This window comes from Hypanus sabinus, chromosome 10 (genome assembly GCF_030144855.1).
Source record: "Hypanus sabinus isolate sHypSab1 chromosome 10, sHypSab1.hap1, whole genome shotgun sequence".
Lineage (NCBI taxonomy): Eukaryota > Metazoa > Chordata > Chondrichthyes > Myliobatiformes > Dasyatidae > Hypanus > Hypanus sabinus.
Genome location: NC_082715.1, coordinates 40,323,708 through 40,341,323, shown reverse-complemented (window position 1 = coordinate 40,341,323; position 17,616 = coordinate 40,323,708). Strand labels below are relative to the sequence as shown.

The 17,616-nt window shown below is 40.6% G+C and overlaps 1 protein-coding gene across 11 annotated transcripts in view; it reads left to right on the top strand.

Annotated features, from left to right (window-relative positions):
- LOC132400604 (uncharacterized) overlaps positions 1 to 17,616 on the top strand; it is a 261,413-nt gene that overhangs the window by 139,949 nt on the left and 103,848 nt on the right. Inside the window, exon 3 of one of the 11 annotated variants that reach the window (XR_009514315.1) lies at positions 11,088 to 11,454. The exons of the other annotated variants lie outside the window; for them this stretch is intronic. The gene's annotated coding sequence lies outside the window, so the exon portion shown is untranslated. Of the gene's footprint in view, positions 1 to 11,087; positions 11,455 to 17,616 lie in introns of those variants that run through there. 11 annotated transcript variants of the gene reach the window in all.

The window sequence follows — 17,616 nt, the reverse complement described above, 5'->3', positions numbered from 1 at the left end:
TCTCCCACCATTGGAAACATCCTCTCCACAGCCACTCTATCAAGGTTAGGTTTCAATGAGGTCATCCCTCATTCTTCCGAATTTGAGTGAATACAGGCCCAGAGCCATCAAATGCCTTTCATCTAAAAAGCCTTTCAATCCTGGAATCAGTTTTATGAACCTCCTTTGAACACTCTCAAGTTTCAGCACAACCTTTCTGTCCTTTCTTGATAGCTCTGGGTCTGTACTCACTGGTAGTTAGAAGGATGAGGGGAGATCTCACTGAAACCTTTTGAATGTTGAAAGACATAGACAGAGTAGATATGGAAAGGATGTTTCCCATGGTGAGGAAGTCTAGGACAAGAGGGTGCAGCCTCAGGATAGAGGGACATGCATATAAAACATAGATAAAGAGAAATTTCTTTAGCTAGAGGGTGGTGAAGTTGTGGAATTTGTTATAGGCACCTGTAGAGGCTGCATCAATGGGTGTATTTAAGACAGAGCTTGATAGGTTCTTGATTGGACATGACATCAAAGGTTACAGGGAGAAGGCCAGGGAGTGGGGCTGAGGAGGGAAAAAAGGATGAGCCATGATTGAATGGCAGGAAGACTCGATGGGGCAAATAGCCTAATTCTGCTCCTACGACTTATGGTCTTATAAGGAGCCCAAACCTGCTCACGATATTCCAAGTGAAGCCTCATCACTGCTTTATGAAGTCTCAAAATTACATTCTTGCTTTTATATTCTAGTCCTCTTGAAATTGATGTTAACATTGCATTTGCCTTTCTCACCACAGAGTCAAACTGCAAATGATCCTTTAGGGAATCCTGCACAAAGACTTAAAAGTTTCTTTGCATCTCAGTTTTTTGTATTTTCTCTGCATTTAGAAAACAGCCAACCCTTTCATTTCTACTACCAAAATGCATGACCATACATTTCCGACAGTGTTCCATCTGCCATTTCCTTGTCCATTCTCTTAATCTGTCTAAATCCTTCTGTAGCCTCTCTACTTCCTCAAAACTACCTGGAATTCCACATGTCTTCATATAATCTGCAAATTGTGCAACAAAGCCATCAAGACCAACATCCAAGTCATTGAAATATAACATAAAAAGAATCAGTCCCAACACAGACCCCTGTGGAAAACTACTAGTCACCATTAGCTAACCAGAAAAGGTTTCCTTTATTCCTGCTCTCGGCTTCCTTCCAATCAGCCACTGCTTTATCCATGCCAGAATGTTTCCTGTAATACCATGAGCTCTTAACTTGTTAAGCAGCCTCATATGTGTCATCTTATCAAAGGCCTTCTGAAGTACCAAGTACACAGCATCAACCGATTCTACACAAGCTATCCTGTTTGTTATTTCTTCAAAGAATTCCAACAGATTTGTCAGGCAAGATTTTCCCTTGAGGAAACCATGCTGACTATTTTATCATGTGCCTCCAAGTACCCTGAAACCACATCCTTAAAAATCGATTTGAAGATCTTCCCAACTACTGAGGTCAGACTAACTGGCATATAGTTGCCTTTCTTCTGCCTGTTTCCCCTTCTTGAAGAGTGGAGTGACATCTGCAATTTTCCAGTCTTCCGGAACCATTCCAGAATCTATTGCTTCTTGTCAGCCACCTCTTTCAGAACCCTAGGTGTACACCATCTGGTCAAGGTGACTTATCTACATTCAGATCTTTCAGTCTCCCTGGTAATTGTAACTTCACATTCTTCATGACCCCTGACACCTGGAGCATCCACCATACTCTTCTACAGTGAAGACTGATGCAAAATACTTGTTCAGTTCATCTGCCATTTCCTTGACCTCCATTACTACCGCTTCAGCATCATTTTCCAGTGGTCCAATATCCACTCTCACCTCGCTTTTATACTTTAATGTATCTGAAGAAACATTTGGTATCCTCTTCAATATTATTGACTAGCTTACTTTGTACTCTGTCTTTAGCTTCTTAATGACTTTTTTAGTTGCCTTCTGTTGGTTTTTAAAAGCTCCCCAATCATCTATCTTCCCACTAACTTTTGCTCTATTATATGCCCTCTCTTAGGCTTTTATGTTGGCTTTAACTTCTCTGGTTAGTCACGATTGTGTCTTCTTGCCTTTGGAATACTTCTTCCTCTGTGGGATTATATATCCTGTGCCTTCCAAATTGATTCCAGAAATTCCAGCTATTGCTGCTCTTCCACCATCCCATCAGTGTTCCTTTCCAATCAATTCTGGGCAAATCCTCTCTCATGCCTCTGTAGTTCCCTTTACTCCACTGTAATACTGATACTTCTGACTTTAGGTTCTCCTTCTCAAAGTTCAGGGTGAATTTGATCATATGTTGATCACATTTTCCCTAAGGGCTCTCTAATCAAGTCCAGTTCATTTGCACAACACCCAATCCAGAATAGCAGATCCCCTAGTGGGCTGAACCACGAGCTGTTTTAAAAAGCCATCTTGTAGGCATTTGAGAAATTCCATCTCTTGGGATCTAGCACCAACCTGATTTTCCAAATCTACCTGCATATTGAAGTTCCCCATGACTATTCTAAGTAACATTGCCCTTTTGTCATGCATTTTCTATCTCCTGTTGTAATTTATAGGCCACATCCTTACTACTGTTTGGGGATCAGTATACGACTCCCATCAGGGTCTTTTTACTTTTGCAGTTTCTTGGCTTTATCCACAATGATTCAACACCTTCTGACCCTATTTCACCTCCTTCTAATGATTTGATTTCATTCTTTACCAACAGAAAACACCGCCCCTCTGTCTTCTTGTTTTTCCCTTCCAATACAGTTTGTATTTGGATATTAAGCTCCAGGCTGTAATCTTTTCTCAGCCATGATACCTACAACATCATTCATGCCAATCTACAAATGTGCTTCAATGACATTTATCTTATTTCATATACTGTGCACATTCAGATATAACACCTTCAGTTCTGTATTCACCCTTTATGATTTTGCCACCTTTTCAAACCACAACTCATCCTGTTGACTGCAATTTTGTCCTATCACCAGCCTCTCCTTCCTAGGAGTTTCATTACACATTGCATTTGTTTGTATACCAACTATCTTGTCCTCAGCACTATCACTCCAGTTCTCAACCTCCATGACAAATTAGTTTAAATCCTCCCAAACAAATCCAGTCAACCTGCTGCAAGGATATCGGACGCCCTTGGATTGCGATATAACCCATCCCTTTTGTACAGGTCAACCTTCCCCAGAAGAGATGCCAATAATCCACAAATCTGAACCCCTGCCCTCTGCACCAGTTCCTCAGCCACACATTTACATGTCAAATCATCCTGTTCTTACCCTCACAACCTGGATGAAGAAGTAGAAGGGAGGGTTAGTAAATTTGCTGATGACACAAAGGTTGGGGGTGTTGTGGATAGTGTGAAGGTGTTACACAAGCAGGGCAGTGGATGAACCCAAGTACAGAACACAGACATGGAGGCAGAGTCAGGGGGCATTATTAACATACCAAGCATGGAGTGAGTATCTAGGAGCAATGCTAGACTTAGAACTAGCAGTCCTAAGAACCATGAAACAAGGTTACTCACACCAGAGTCAACCAATGAACTGGCAGCTCTTTGTTGTGCTCACAGGGTTTTTATACTGCATTTGCTGATGGACGGCAGGTGTTTATAGTTAGTGGGACCTGGGAATGATTGGAAACTGAACGAGGTGATTGAGGCCCAATTCCTGAGGTAAATAGCCAGGTGGGCGATTGCCAGAAGGGACCATGACAGTAGGGTTGTCAGAGGTTGTTGATAGGATGCAGAACTGGGCTGAGAAGTAGCAAATGGACTTCAACCCAGATAAGTGTGAAGTGGTTCATTTTGGTAGGTCAAATTTAAATGCAGAATATAATATAAATGGTAAGACTCTTGGCAGTGTGGAGGATCTGAGAGATCTTAGAGTCTGTGTCGATAGGACACTCAAAGCTGCTGCGCAGGTTGACAGTGTTGTTAAGAAGGCGTATGATGTGTTGGCATTCATGAACCATGGGACTGTGTTCAGGAGCCATGACATAATGTTACAGCTATACAAGACCCCACTTGGTGTACTGTGTTCAGTTCTGGTCACCTCTCTACAGGAAGGATGTGGATACTATGGAGAGAGTGCAGAGGAGATTTATAAGGATGTTGCCTGGATTGGAGGGCGTACATTATGAGAATAGGTTGAGTGTACTTGGCCTTTTTTCCTTGGAGCAACTGAGTGACCTGATAGAGGTGTATAAGATGATGAGCGGCATTGATCGTGTAGATAGCCAGAGGCTTTTTCCCAGGGCTGAAATGGCTAATATGAGTGGGCATAGTTTTAAGGTGCTTAGAAATAGGTACCGAGGGGATGTCAGGGGTAAGTTTTTCACACAGAGAGTGGTGGGTGTGTGGAATGCAATGCTGGCAGCAGTGGTGGAAACAGATTCAATAGGGTCTTTTAAGAGCCTCTTAGATAGGTAGATGGAGCTTAGAAAAATAGAGGACTATGGGCTAGGGAAATTCTAGGCAGTCTCTAGAGTAGGTTACATGGTCAGCACAACATTGTGGGCCGAAGGGCCTGTAATGTGCTGTAAATTTCTATGTTCTATGTTCTTACTGGCACGTGGCACATGCATCAATCCAGAGTTTGTTACCTTGGAGGTCCTGTTGCTCCCTAAAATATATCTTCAGAACCTCCTCATCTTATCTACCTATCTTATTCATGCCATAGTTTACACAGTTTTACACAATTACAGTTATTGCAGTTATGACTGCAGCAAAGTTTCAAGTCACCTCATGGGAATGTTATCAAAGAAAAAACTAACAATGATCCAAATAAAATATTAGGACAGTTTACCAAAATTTCATTGAGGATGTTAGTATCTTCAAAATGGAAATAGAGGCAGAGAGTATTGGAAACTTAGGCCCCTGGTGGATGCCAGTCGTGGAGTGATTAAGTTTGAGAATGAACAAGAAGAAATGCGGAATGACAATGTGCAGAAGAGTATCCCTGTCATGGCCCATTCCAACTCCATTTCTGCATGCAGCTTGAAGGTGTTACATTTCACATTCTCTTTGAGCCTTGAATCAATCTGATGGGATAGCAAGGGAAGCTTCAGAGTTGTACGGCTGTCTAAAAACATTTCATATTCACTGAAAGAGTTCTGAAGGGTAGTCATCATTGTTACAACATAGAAAGACAGCAGCCATTTTATGCACACAGACAGGAATATTATAATACCCAGGCCATCCGTTGTTAGTGATATTGACAGAAGGATAAATGTTGAGCAAGACACTTACAGTAATGGAAGCCACTGAATTAATTGAATTTGTGATTGCTATGTAATTTAGTAGGTTAACCTGAACAAATTAATCAGCAGCATTTCTTTTACCTCTTAAATAACTTTGTTAAATAAAAATGACATCAGAATCCAGGTTTAAAATAAATAAGTGCAAAAGATAGAAACATGAAAAAAATAACGTCCCTTAGTTCCAGTTTGCAGTTGCAATACATTGTTCTTTCTCAAACAATAACATTGCTGAATATTAACATATATTGTTGAATGTGTTGCAACACTGGCCATCAACAAGACTGACAATTGATTGTGGACTTCAGGAAGGGGAAATCGGGAGAACACACATCTAATCCACACTGAGGAATCCGCAGTGGAAAGGGTGATCAGCTTCAAGTTCCTGACCATCAAAGTGTCAGATGATCTATCCTGGGCCCACCATTTTGATACAGTCACAAATAAGGCATGCCAGCAGCTCTACTTTGTTTGGAATTTGAGAAGATTTTTTGTGGCACCAATGACTCTTAGAAATTTTTACAGATGTATTGTGGAGAACATTCTGACTGGCTGCATCATAGCCTGATATGGACACTCCAATGTACAGGATCTCAAGAGTCTTCCGAGGTATCAGCTATCTCCATCATGGACAAAAGCCTCGCCACCATCATGGAGACCTTCAAGAGATGATGCCTCAAGAAGATGGCATGCATCACTAAGGATCCTCACCATCTGGTACATGACTTCTTTTCATTACTACCATTGGGGACGAAGTAAAGGAGCTTTAATCTACATTTAATGACTTAGGACCAGCTTCTTCTCCTCCATCATCAGATTTCTGAATGGTCCAAGAACCCATGAACACCAACTCATTATCCTTTTATTTTGCACTATTTATTTCTTCTTCTTCTGCTTGAGCTTTTAACTCCTGGTGGAGTCGTTGGGGCGCCGTCATGACAAGCTTTGCACCAGTCTGTTCCATCTGTCGCGGTTGTGTGCCAGGGCCTGGGTCACCGCAAAAGTTTTCCCTGTCCATTCATTAATGTTGTCCGTCCATCTTTTCCTCTGTCTGCCTCTCCTTCTTTTCCCTCCACAGTTCCTTGTAGAATGGTCTTTGGAACGCCACTGGATCTTGTTACATTACCATACCATCTCAGATTTCTTTTCTTCACCGTTGTGAGAAGGTCTTATGGGGACCAATGTGGTGCTGGATGGTCTTGCTCATTTGTGATGTGATCCAAGTATGAGATGCCCAAGGTGTTGCGATAGCATCTCATTTCCAATGCCTGTATTTTCCTCTGTAGCTGCTGTGAGGGTCCATGTCTCGCATGGGTACAGGAAGATGGAACATACCAATGCACACAGGAGTCTGATGTTGCTGTCCCTCCATATTGTCTTGAGTTTGGACAGTGCAGTCATTGTCTGTGCAGTTCTTACCAGGACTTCTGGTCTTGATCCATCATTACTAATGATTGCCCCCAGGTATTTGAACTGTTGCACTGTCTCAAGTTTCTGACCATGGACTGAGATGTCTGTTGTGACGGCACCATTGGTGTTTGCCATGAGCTTGGTTTTCTCAGCACTTATTTCAATTCCAAACTTTGTGGAGGCACTGTCAAGATGGCTGACTAGGTTGGCAAAGAAGGATAGCTGAACAATGTGCGGACATTGAAGACAGCCTCTCCAACACCAACGCAAAGAAGGCATTCCAAATGGTGAAAGGTCTTACCAAAGAAAAATAAGCCAAAGTGAACACCATCCAAGACAAAAATAGCAAAAGTCTCACAGAAGAAAAGGAAAAAATGAAAAGGTGGACAGAGTACTGTTCAGAACTGTACAACTAACAGAGCAAAAGGGATCTAACCATGCTGAATGTACAGGAATCTTCCAATGAGGATGACTATCCAATCATGCGTGAAGAAGTTGAAGCCGCAATATGATCAATGAAGTGCGGGAAGTCAGCAGGAGTTGAAAACATCCCTGCTGAACTGTTGAAGCATGGAGGAAAGGTCACGATAGACATGCTTACCACCATCTGCAATAAGATCTGGCAGACAGGTGAATGGTCGACACCTTGGACTCAGTCGCTGATCATTGTGCTTCCCAAGAAAGGCAACCTCCAACTTTGCCAAAGTTACTGTACCATCAGTTTGATCAGCCATATAAGCAAGATAATGCTCAGAATCATCTTGAACAGACGGAGACCTCAGGCAGAAGACATCATTGCCGAGGAACAAGCAGGCTTCCGTAAGGGCAGAAGCACCACTGAGCAGATTCTCACCCTCCGCACCCTCTGTGAGGAACACCTTCAGCACCAGAGAGAGTTCCACCACATATTCATAGACTTCAAGAAGGCATTTGACAGAGTCTGGCATGATGCCATGAAGAAATTCAACATGGGGCAGAAGCTGATTCATACAATACATCAGCTTCTTGCCAAGGCAACCAGTGCAGTACTCGCTCAGGGCACCATCGGGGAGTTGTTCCATACCTCGGTAGGAGTCCGTCAGGGCTGCCTCCTCTCCCCCACTCTCTTCAACGTCTTCCTGGAACGGATCATGAGTGTTGCCCTTGAAGATCATGTGGGCACAGTCAGCAGAGGAGGGACATCACAAACCTAAAATTTGCTGACGATATTGATGGATTGAGAGGACTATTTACTTTTTTGTAATTTTTAATCACTATACTATGACTGCAGAACAATAAATTTCACATTATAAACCTAATTCTGAATAAATTGACCTGAAAAATTATTTATTTTTCTTTCCCCTCCAGGTATTACTTGACATGCTGAGGACTCCCAGCAATTTCTGCTCAGACTCTGATTTTTTGTATATGCATCTTTTTTTATTTTTCAACATTAAATTTTTAATGCTTCTTCTGAGTTACCAGTAAGGACAGTTTGTACAGCTTGTTTTCTGTTCAGGCTCATTGGAGTCAATATAATTCCCATGAAAAATTGTTCAATTAAGGAAAAATACTAGAGAGCAATGGTCAACATTGAAGGAGATGTTACTTAGGTTGCCTTTTGGTTCCTGGTTGTTATATTCCTAGTTTATGATGCAGATTTACATTTTTGGTGCAGGGTGACTAAATTCAAACATAGAGAAATTATGAATGAGGTAATACAAAAAAGATAATCCTAAGGAAGATAAAGGACTCATGCATTCAACATGAACAAATGGAGATATTATATGTTGGGAATGCAAAAAGTGGTATATTTCTACCATAAGTGAATAAAATTTTATTTTATATTTTATCACCTTAAGCTCTTCCTATCCTAAGCTATACACAACCAATAAATTATTTCTCAAGTTATATGCAAATATTACTGACCTCTTTCAGCTCATCTGTGTTTCTCCTTAACTTCACTACATTAGAACCCAAGAATTCCAATGCCTTACTGGCCAGCTTTCTATTTTTCATCCTTTATACGTTTGCACTGCATTTTACTACACAGCAAGTCTAGTGCACCAATCCATTTGATATCTCTGAACTAGATTGCTTGTTTTTGAATCTTTCCACTGTTTCTCCCATTGCAATCTGTGTAAACTGCCCTGGCCCTATGACCCTCTGACATCTCCTATCTGGCTCTTCAGCATCCCCAGTTTTCATTGCTTCATCATTAGTAGCTATGTAATAAGGGTAAATATGGCATCTTATAACCATATAACAATTTCAGCACGGAAACAGACCACCTCGGCCCTTCTAGTCCGTGCCGAATGCTTACTCTCACCTAGTCCCACTGGCCCGCACTCACCTCATAACCCTCCATTCCTTTCCTGTCCATATACCTATCCAATCTTACTTTAAATGACAATACCGAACCTGCCGCGACCACTTCTACTGGAAGCTCATTCCACACAGCTACCACACTCTGACTAAAGAAATGCCCCCTCGTGTTATCCTTAAACTTTTGCCCCCTAACTCCCAACTCACCTTAAAGGGACATTGTAAATAATGATTTTATAGAAGGTTGTGGTTGGAATTCTCACATGCAAAGTAGAAAAATTATGGCTTCATGGTTGTCAAGGGAAAGCTTCAAATGTAGGACATTGGGTCTAGCAGGGTGGACACTGTGGTCAACGTGGACAAGTTGAGCCAAAAGACCTGTGTCTGTGATGTATTGCTCTTCAACTCTGTGACTCTACCATCATGAAATATTTACTAATAGATGGCCAACAGTGGAGCATATTGTCACTAAGGTAGCAGAAGCAAGATTCCACACTGAATGAAGTCTCGGGAATTTGGTAGGATTGGAATTCTAAAGGGATAAGGCCAAACCTTTGGAGCATATTCTGATGAAAGATAATTTAACTGAAGCAGGTTTTGTTTCTCCCTTCCTGGAGGCTATCCAACTGTTTGGTATTTCCAGTATTTCGTTAATATTCTAATTTGCTTTGTGATCCCATTCATTCTTTCACTGAACTTGCCAGTGGTCAATAGTACAGACTGCAACCGAGTTCATATTGGTAACCGCTACTTCGCGGTGGCCCTGCTTCCCACTTAAAAATTTTTCAGTTCATTTGTTTATTTATTGAGATATAGAGCAGAATAAGCCCTTCTTTCACTTTGAGCTTCACCCCTCAGCAATCCCCCAATTTAACCCTAGCCTAATCAACCTACTAACTAACCTACCAACTGGTACTTCTTTGTACTGTTAGGAAGAAACTGGAACACTGAAAGGAAACCTACACAGGAAATGAACCCGGGTCACCGGTACTGAAAAGTTTTCTGCTAACCACTACTCTACCATGCCAAAAAGGTTCTATATATACTAAATACACTCAGAAATACTATCAAACAATGTGACTTCAGCTTGTTGAGCACAGGCATTATAGATACACAAATATCAAAGGTCCACTAGATGTTTCTTTAAAGACTCTTAAGTTCATCTTATGAACATATGAAAAGAAGTTAGGGTTTTGACTATTGTCACACTTGCCCAAGGACTGTGCGGCAGGCTTGTAGTCTAGTCCATTTGTTAGCTATGGACAACTGCACTATTTCTCCCATACTGGAAATGAAGATTTCATTTTTAGCCTATTGATAAATAATCCTGCTGTCATTGTTAATTTAGAGACAAAAACATAAAAATAAGGATATTATACTGGTAGTCAAATTGTTCCAACGAGGATCATTAAAACTGACAATTGTTTCCTCTGATTGCAAAATTAAATCCCTCCTGGACACTGACTTATTTTGCATTTTATTAAAACAATCCAGGTTTCATCATCTGGAGCACTGCATTAATGCAGTAATAAATTTGCTAGAAACCCAGGAGTTTTTTTTCCCCTCCAATCCCCTGTGCAACAAGCATACTCCCAGGTTTCATTAGGATTATCTAGCAAAATCAATATCATAAATTCCTCTCTCACAACTCAATGAATAAATGTACTTTTAGTCTTCCAGAGTCAATCTTTGGGACCAATTAATGAACTCAGGCCAGTCTGCCAGTGCTGTCACTGTATAGGGATGAGTCTCCTCATGTTCCTGTTTGTAACTGCTGTTCAGCAAAACCTGCTGGAAAACAGAAGAATGCTGTCCTCTGTAAGGAAAGTACCACACCAGAGACATACATAGAAAAGAAAATCATTTGGCCAACAGAATTAGGAGCAGAAGTTTGCCAGATGAGCCCTCACTCCTATCCCGCCATTCAGTAAGATTATGGCTTATCTGATTTTAAACCTTACTTTTGTGTTTTATTTAACCCATGCTGATTAACAATCAAAAAGTGTCCAGAGATACTACTTTTACCGTACAAAGCCCTCTGAGGGAAAGAGGTAATCTATTATTTTTAAATAGTGACCACTCTATTCCAAATTCTCTCACAGGAAGAAATATCCTCTCCATCACCCTGTCAAAACCTCTTAAGAACCAATGCTTCAATCAAGTTCTCATTCTCTCGGAGGAGACTATATTCCAGAGGATTACAAGGAAGCACCACAAGAGAGTCAGTTTTAAGTCTACAACTTCATCAAAAATTTTCACACAGAAGTCTTTCAATATTGCGTGCAATGTGTTCATTGAAACATTTGGTACATGTACATTTACCCAAAGGGATAATGTCTTATTTGCAAAACTATACACTTAAGCTATTTATATATTGAATTGTTAAGCCATTGATGCAGATTGAATATTACTGACGAATAGGTACACTTTTTGCCTTCTCTGTCCAGGAGGATGACAGTGTGAAAACAATATGCCTATGTCTAAAGTATGCTATATAAAGTATATAGTATGGCTAAGCCTAAGGTATATTACCATAGGCACATGAGAGGAGCAGAATTAGGCCATTCAGCCCATCAAGTCCGCACCGCCATTTCATCATGGCTGATCCCAGATCCTATACAACCCCATACACCTGCCCTCTCACCATGTCCCTTGATGCACCAAACAATTGGGAATTTATCAACATTCGCTTTGAATCTACCCATGGAATTGGCCTCAACAGCAGTCTGTGGCAGAACATTCCAGATTCACCACTCTTTGCCTAAAAAATTCCTCCTTACTTCTGTTCTAAAAGGTTGCCCCTTAGTTTTGAGGCTGTGCCCTCCAGTTCTGGATACTTCCACCAGAGGAAACATCCTCTCCACATCCACCTTATCTAGTCTTTTCAACATTCGGTAGGTTTCAATGAGGTACCCCCACATTCTTCCAGTGAGTACAGGCTCAAAGATGCTAAACACACCTCATACGTTAACTCCTTCATTCCCAGAATCAGCTTCCTGAACCTCTTCTGGACTTTCTCCAATGTCAACACATCCTTTTTGAGATATGGGGCCCAACACTGTTGACAATATTCCAAGTGTGGCCTGACTGGTGTCTTATAAAGCTACAGCATTATCTCCTTATTTTTATATTCTATTCCTCTGGAAATAAATGACAATATTGCACCTACCTTCTTTACCACAAAACTGGTGAATTAACCTTCTGGGAGTCTTGCATGAGGAATCTAAAGATCCTTTACACTTCTGATTTTTGAATTTTCTCCCCATTCATATAATAGTCTGCACTATTGATTCTTTTACCAAAATGCATTATTATACATTTTCCAACACTGTATTCCATCTGCCACTTTTTTGCCCTTTCTTCCAACTTGTCTAAGTCCTGCTGCAATCACATTGCTTCCTCAGCACTACCTACCCTTCCACCTATCTTTGTATCATCCTCAAACTTTGCAACAAAGCTATCAATTCCATTATCCGAATCATTGACAAACAAAGTGAAAAGAAGCAGTCCCAATACTGACCCCTGAGGAACACCACTAATCATTGGCAGCCAACCAGAAAAGGTCCCCTTTATTCCTACTCACTGCCTTCTGCCTGTCAGCCATTCCTCTATCCATGCCAATATCTTTCCTGTAACACAATGGGATTTTATCTTGTTAAGCAGCCTTATGTGAGGCACCTTATCAAATGTCCTCTGAAAATCTAAGTAAATGACATCCACTGCCTCTCTTTTGTCCATCCTGCTTGTTACTTCTTGGAAGAATTCCAATAGATTGTCAGGCAGGATTTCACTTCACAGAAACCATGCTGACTGACTTACTTTATCAGTAGTCTCCAAGTACCCCAAAACCTCATCTTTAATAATGGACGCCAACACATTCCTAACCACTGAGGTTAAGCTAAGTGGCCTATAATTTCCTCTCTTTTATCTTCCTCTCTTCTTAAAGTGTGTAGTGACATTTTCAAATTTCCAGTCTTGTAGGACCATGCCAGAATCAATTGATTCTTGAAAGATCATGACCAATGCATCCGTTGTCTCCTCAGCAACCTCTCTCAGGACTCTGGGATGTAGTGCATCTCTCCAAGTAACTGATCCACCTTAAGACCTTTGAGTTTGCCTAGTACTATTTCCTTAGTATTATCAATGGCACACACTCCTGCTCCCTAAAACTTACAGACCAGTTTCATACAGATAGTGTCTTCTGCAGTAAAGACTGAAGCAAAACACTTATTAAGGTCCTCTGTCATTTCTTTGTCCCCCATTACTACTTCACCAAAATAATTTTCCAGTGGTCCAATATCAGCTCTCACCTCCCTTTTATTCTTTACATAACCGAAAAAAAACTTTGGTTTCTTGCTTTATATTATCGGCCAGTTTGCCTTCATATTTCATCTTTTCTTTCCTTAGAGCTTTTTCAGAAGCCTTTTGTTGGATTTTAAAATCTTCCCAATCATCCAACTACCCACTCACTTTTGCTACGTTATAGTCTCAATAGTTCAATAGGTACACTTAATGTCAGAGAAATGTATATAATATACATCCTGAAATTCTTTTTCTTCCCAAACATCCACTAAAACAGAGGAGTACCCCAAAGAATTAATGGCAGTCAAATGTTAGAACCCCAAAGCCCCCCAGCTCCCGCACCACATACGCAGCAGCCAAGCGATGAACCCCACCCACCCACCATCTGCATCCTCCACCGAGCACTCAAGCATGCAGCAAAACATCAATAAAGACACAGACACAGTACCCCAAAGACTCCTCGTTCACCCGGTAATTTGACATACCACAGGCTCTCACTCTCCCTAATCAGGGAAAAAGAGGTGTCCCTGTTTCACAGTGAGAGGGGAGACATAACTAAGCAACTCGCCGATTTATGGCATTAAAAGTCTGTTGCATCACTTTTTTCAAGCTCTGTGCCCAAAGAACTTGGGTCTCTGGACATACAGAGAGCAGCCAGCTTGCTGCTATTGATTTTCCATGTACTCCTACGACACATCAGGTGGTGACACTGACCTCGAATCCACTTGCCTCCAGGGCCATGAAAAGCCGGTACCCTGAAGGATGCAAAACTTCTAGTAAGATATGGGTTATTACACAACACCCAATCTAAGATAGCCTTTCCCTGAGTAGGCTCGAGCACAATCTTGTAGGAATCCATTAATCTTTTTTGTACCTCTCAAATTTCACAGTTTTGTTTTATAACATCAAGGGCAGAAATATCCCTGGTCTTCACACATGATTATGTACAAATCCAATTCTCCACTGGCAGGTCTTTCTCTTTTTTCTTCCTCATCATGTTAATTGAAAATGGTCCACACATTAGTTCAGTCCCCCTTCTAGCTTTTCCTGTTCCTCTCCAGTTACTCCAGAAAAGTACTTTGTAATAAATAAGCATAAGTGTCTATCATTTGTGTCTGCAGGGGATGCAATTTATCTACTGAATGATTCCTTTTTGCCTAAGGCTCTTTCCTTTCCTTTCTTCTCCCTTTCACCTTGGACTGTCTCCTGCTCCAGATTGCAGACTTGCTTCTGTCCCTGCAAAACCTTCATATTTACTCTCACATCCATCACGGGCACTGCAGCTTTTGGAGAAGACCAATGTTGTTGTGAATTATTCTCTTTATCGTTTGCTGACTTACATGCAGAAACCCTACCTCCTCTGAGTACAATAGGTTATGAGCCAGAGTGCCCCTGGGCAGAGTAATTTTTTACAGTTGTGACTATCCGGGACAAGCTCGTTCTATGGGAACTCCAGTGAATTACAATCCCAACCCATAGCCTACAATCGCATTTCTCAATTGCTTTTGTTGTTCTGTGGTGGCAGTGGCAACTTCTACATTTCTTTGATTTTAGTTAACTGTTAGGCTGAATTGTTGTTGCTGGGTTTCTTTGAAACTCCAGTTTCCTGCTTTTATAACATCCAGAATAGTTACTATTAGCGAATTTTTAAACTGTTGGCCCTGCTCTATCTATGGGCCTCGAGCCACTCCACAGATGCCAATAGATATTAAAAATCTATATTTACTTGAGGTTAATGAGTTGTGATTGTTGAAGCGCTTATAGTGATTCTGATGGTTCTGGGAACCAATGGATGTTGACATATGAGTTAAGATCCACAGTCAGTGACCTTGCCAAACTAGAAATTGAAGATACAATAAAGCCTGCAGTCAATTACAAACCTTTTACTCACTTCACAGGCAAAATGTCATGCAAGCACAAGAGATGTATATGCTAAGCATCAAAAAAACTATTGCAGCAAGAACATAAATTTAAACTAAAAATTCTGCAGGTACAAAACAGGTTATGCAGCATCCAAGGGAAGTTTCAAATTGTCACCTTTAATACGAGAACATTTAGGTAAAATTATTTTTCAGTTCAGATCCATCAAGTTCAACTATTGTTCAGATATTGATATCCTAATGCATCTTTTATAGCACATCCTATGATTCCCACCCGAGAGACTTCCAAAAAATCTTTGTTTAAGAATTAGATAATGTATCACATGTGATCATTCTTGTATCTTATAAATAATCTGTGAACTTGAATGAAAGTAAGAAGTCATTACAAAAATCATGATAATCTGCCTTAAAGAGGTGAACGTGAAAGAATAGAATATATTTTATCCAAACCATATACATATATCTTGATGGCAAAGGGAATGACAATTAAGAAAAATAAACATTTCAAGAAAAACAGAAAATATTTTCTAAGTGTGGATAATTATGGTGGTGTTTGGTTATAGGGATGGGTGACGTTTGCCTGGCTTATTCGGCATAAGATGATGTTTGCTGAATAGCTTCAGAGACAATAATATACATCACACAATGACAGGCCGAATTAAAATGCATAGACTAATACTTGGCTCTCAAGTACATTACTGATGTGAAAGTACTAATTGCTGAATTTACTCCAAGCCATTTTTATACATGTAGTGGTTAACATATACAAGATACCAATTGGAACAGATCATCTCATTGCTTATGCCATTATATTTTATGTGACAAGACGCTGAAAATGAAAAGAAAAATGGTTCCGATCAACTCTTACTTTGAACCAGCTAGATTGGAATTGTAGTATGTAGTATTTTTTTCTCTAAAAACAATCAGTAATTTTGATGAAAAGTCAACAGTCTGAAATGTTAACCCTTCTATCTCCATTAAAACTGTCTGACCAGCTGCAGATATCCAATATCTTTTTTGATTTGATTTATATTGTCCTATAAGCCTTTAGGAGTAGAATTAGGCCATTGTTTCCTATTGATCTAATTGCTCTGCCATTTCATCATGGCTGATCTATTTTCCCTCTCAGTCCCAACCTCCTGCCTTCGCCCCATATCCCTCTATGCCTTGACTAAACAAGTATCTATCAACCTTTGCCTTGAATATACCCAATGACTTGACCTCCATAGCAAATTCCACAGATTCACCACTCTCTGGCGAAAAAAAATTACACTTCATCTCTGTTCTAAGAGGATGCCCCACTATTCTGAGGCTGTGTCCTCTGGCCTTAGACTCCCCCTAACAGAGGAAACATCTTCACCACATCCATTTTTTCCAAAGTCTTTCTACATTCGACGGGATTACATTAGGTCACCCATTCCAGTGAGTAGAGGACCTGAGCTATCAAATGCTCCTCATATGACAAGCTTTCCAATCCTGGAATAATTTTCATGAACCTCCTTTGAACCCTCTCCAGTTTCAGCACATCCTTTCTAAGACAAGGGGCCCAAAACTGCTCACATTATTCCATGGGAGGCCTCACCAGTAGTTTATAAAGTTTCAATACTACAACCTCTTGAAATGAATGCTAACATTGCATTTACCTTCCTCACTAACAACTCAAACTGCAAATTAACCTTTAGGGAATCCTGCAGGAGTCCCAAGTCCCAAATCCCTTTGCACCTCAGAATTTTGAATTTTCTCTCCATTTATTAAATAGTCTACCCTTTCATTTCTTCCACCAAAGTGCATGACCATGGCACTATATTCCACCTGCTACTTCTTTGCCCATTCTCTTAATCTGTCAAAGTCCTTCTGTAGCCTCTCTACTTCCTCAAACTTCCTGCTCCTCTGCCTATCTTTGTATCATCCACAAACATGGCAACAAAGCCATCAATTCCATCATCCAAGTCATTGACATATGTTGTAAAAAGTATCGGTCCCAATCCCAGATCCCTGTAGAACACTGCTAGCCACCAGCAGCAACCAGAAAAAGCTCCCTTTATTCCCAAACTTTTCCTCCAGCCAATCAAGGCTTTATCCATGCTAGTATTTTTCCTATAATACCAGGGCTATTAACAGGTTAAGCAGCCTCATGTATGACACCTTGACAAATGCTTTCTTAAAACCCAAGTACACAACGTCCACTAATACTGCTTTGTCCTGTTTGTTATTTCTTCAAAGAATTCCAACAGATTTGTGAGGTAAGGTTTTACCTTAAGGAAACTATACTGGCCTATTTGATCATGTGCCTCCAAGTACCACAAAACCACCTCCTTAGCAATTGATTCCTACACCTTTCCAGCCACAGAGGTCAGACTAACTAACCTATAATACCCTCTCTTCTGCCTCTCTCCCTTTTTGAAAGGTGGAGTCACATTCACAATTTTCGATTCCTCTGGAACCATGT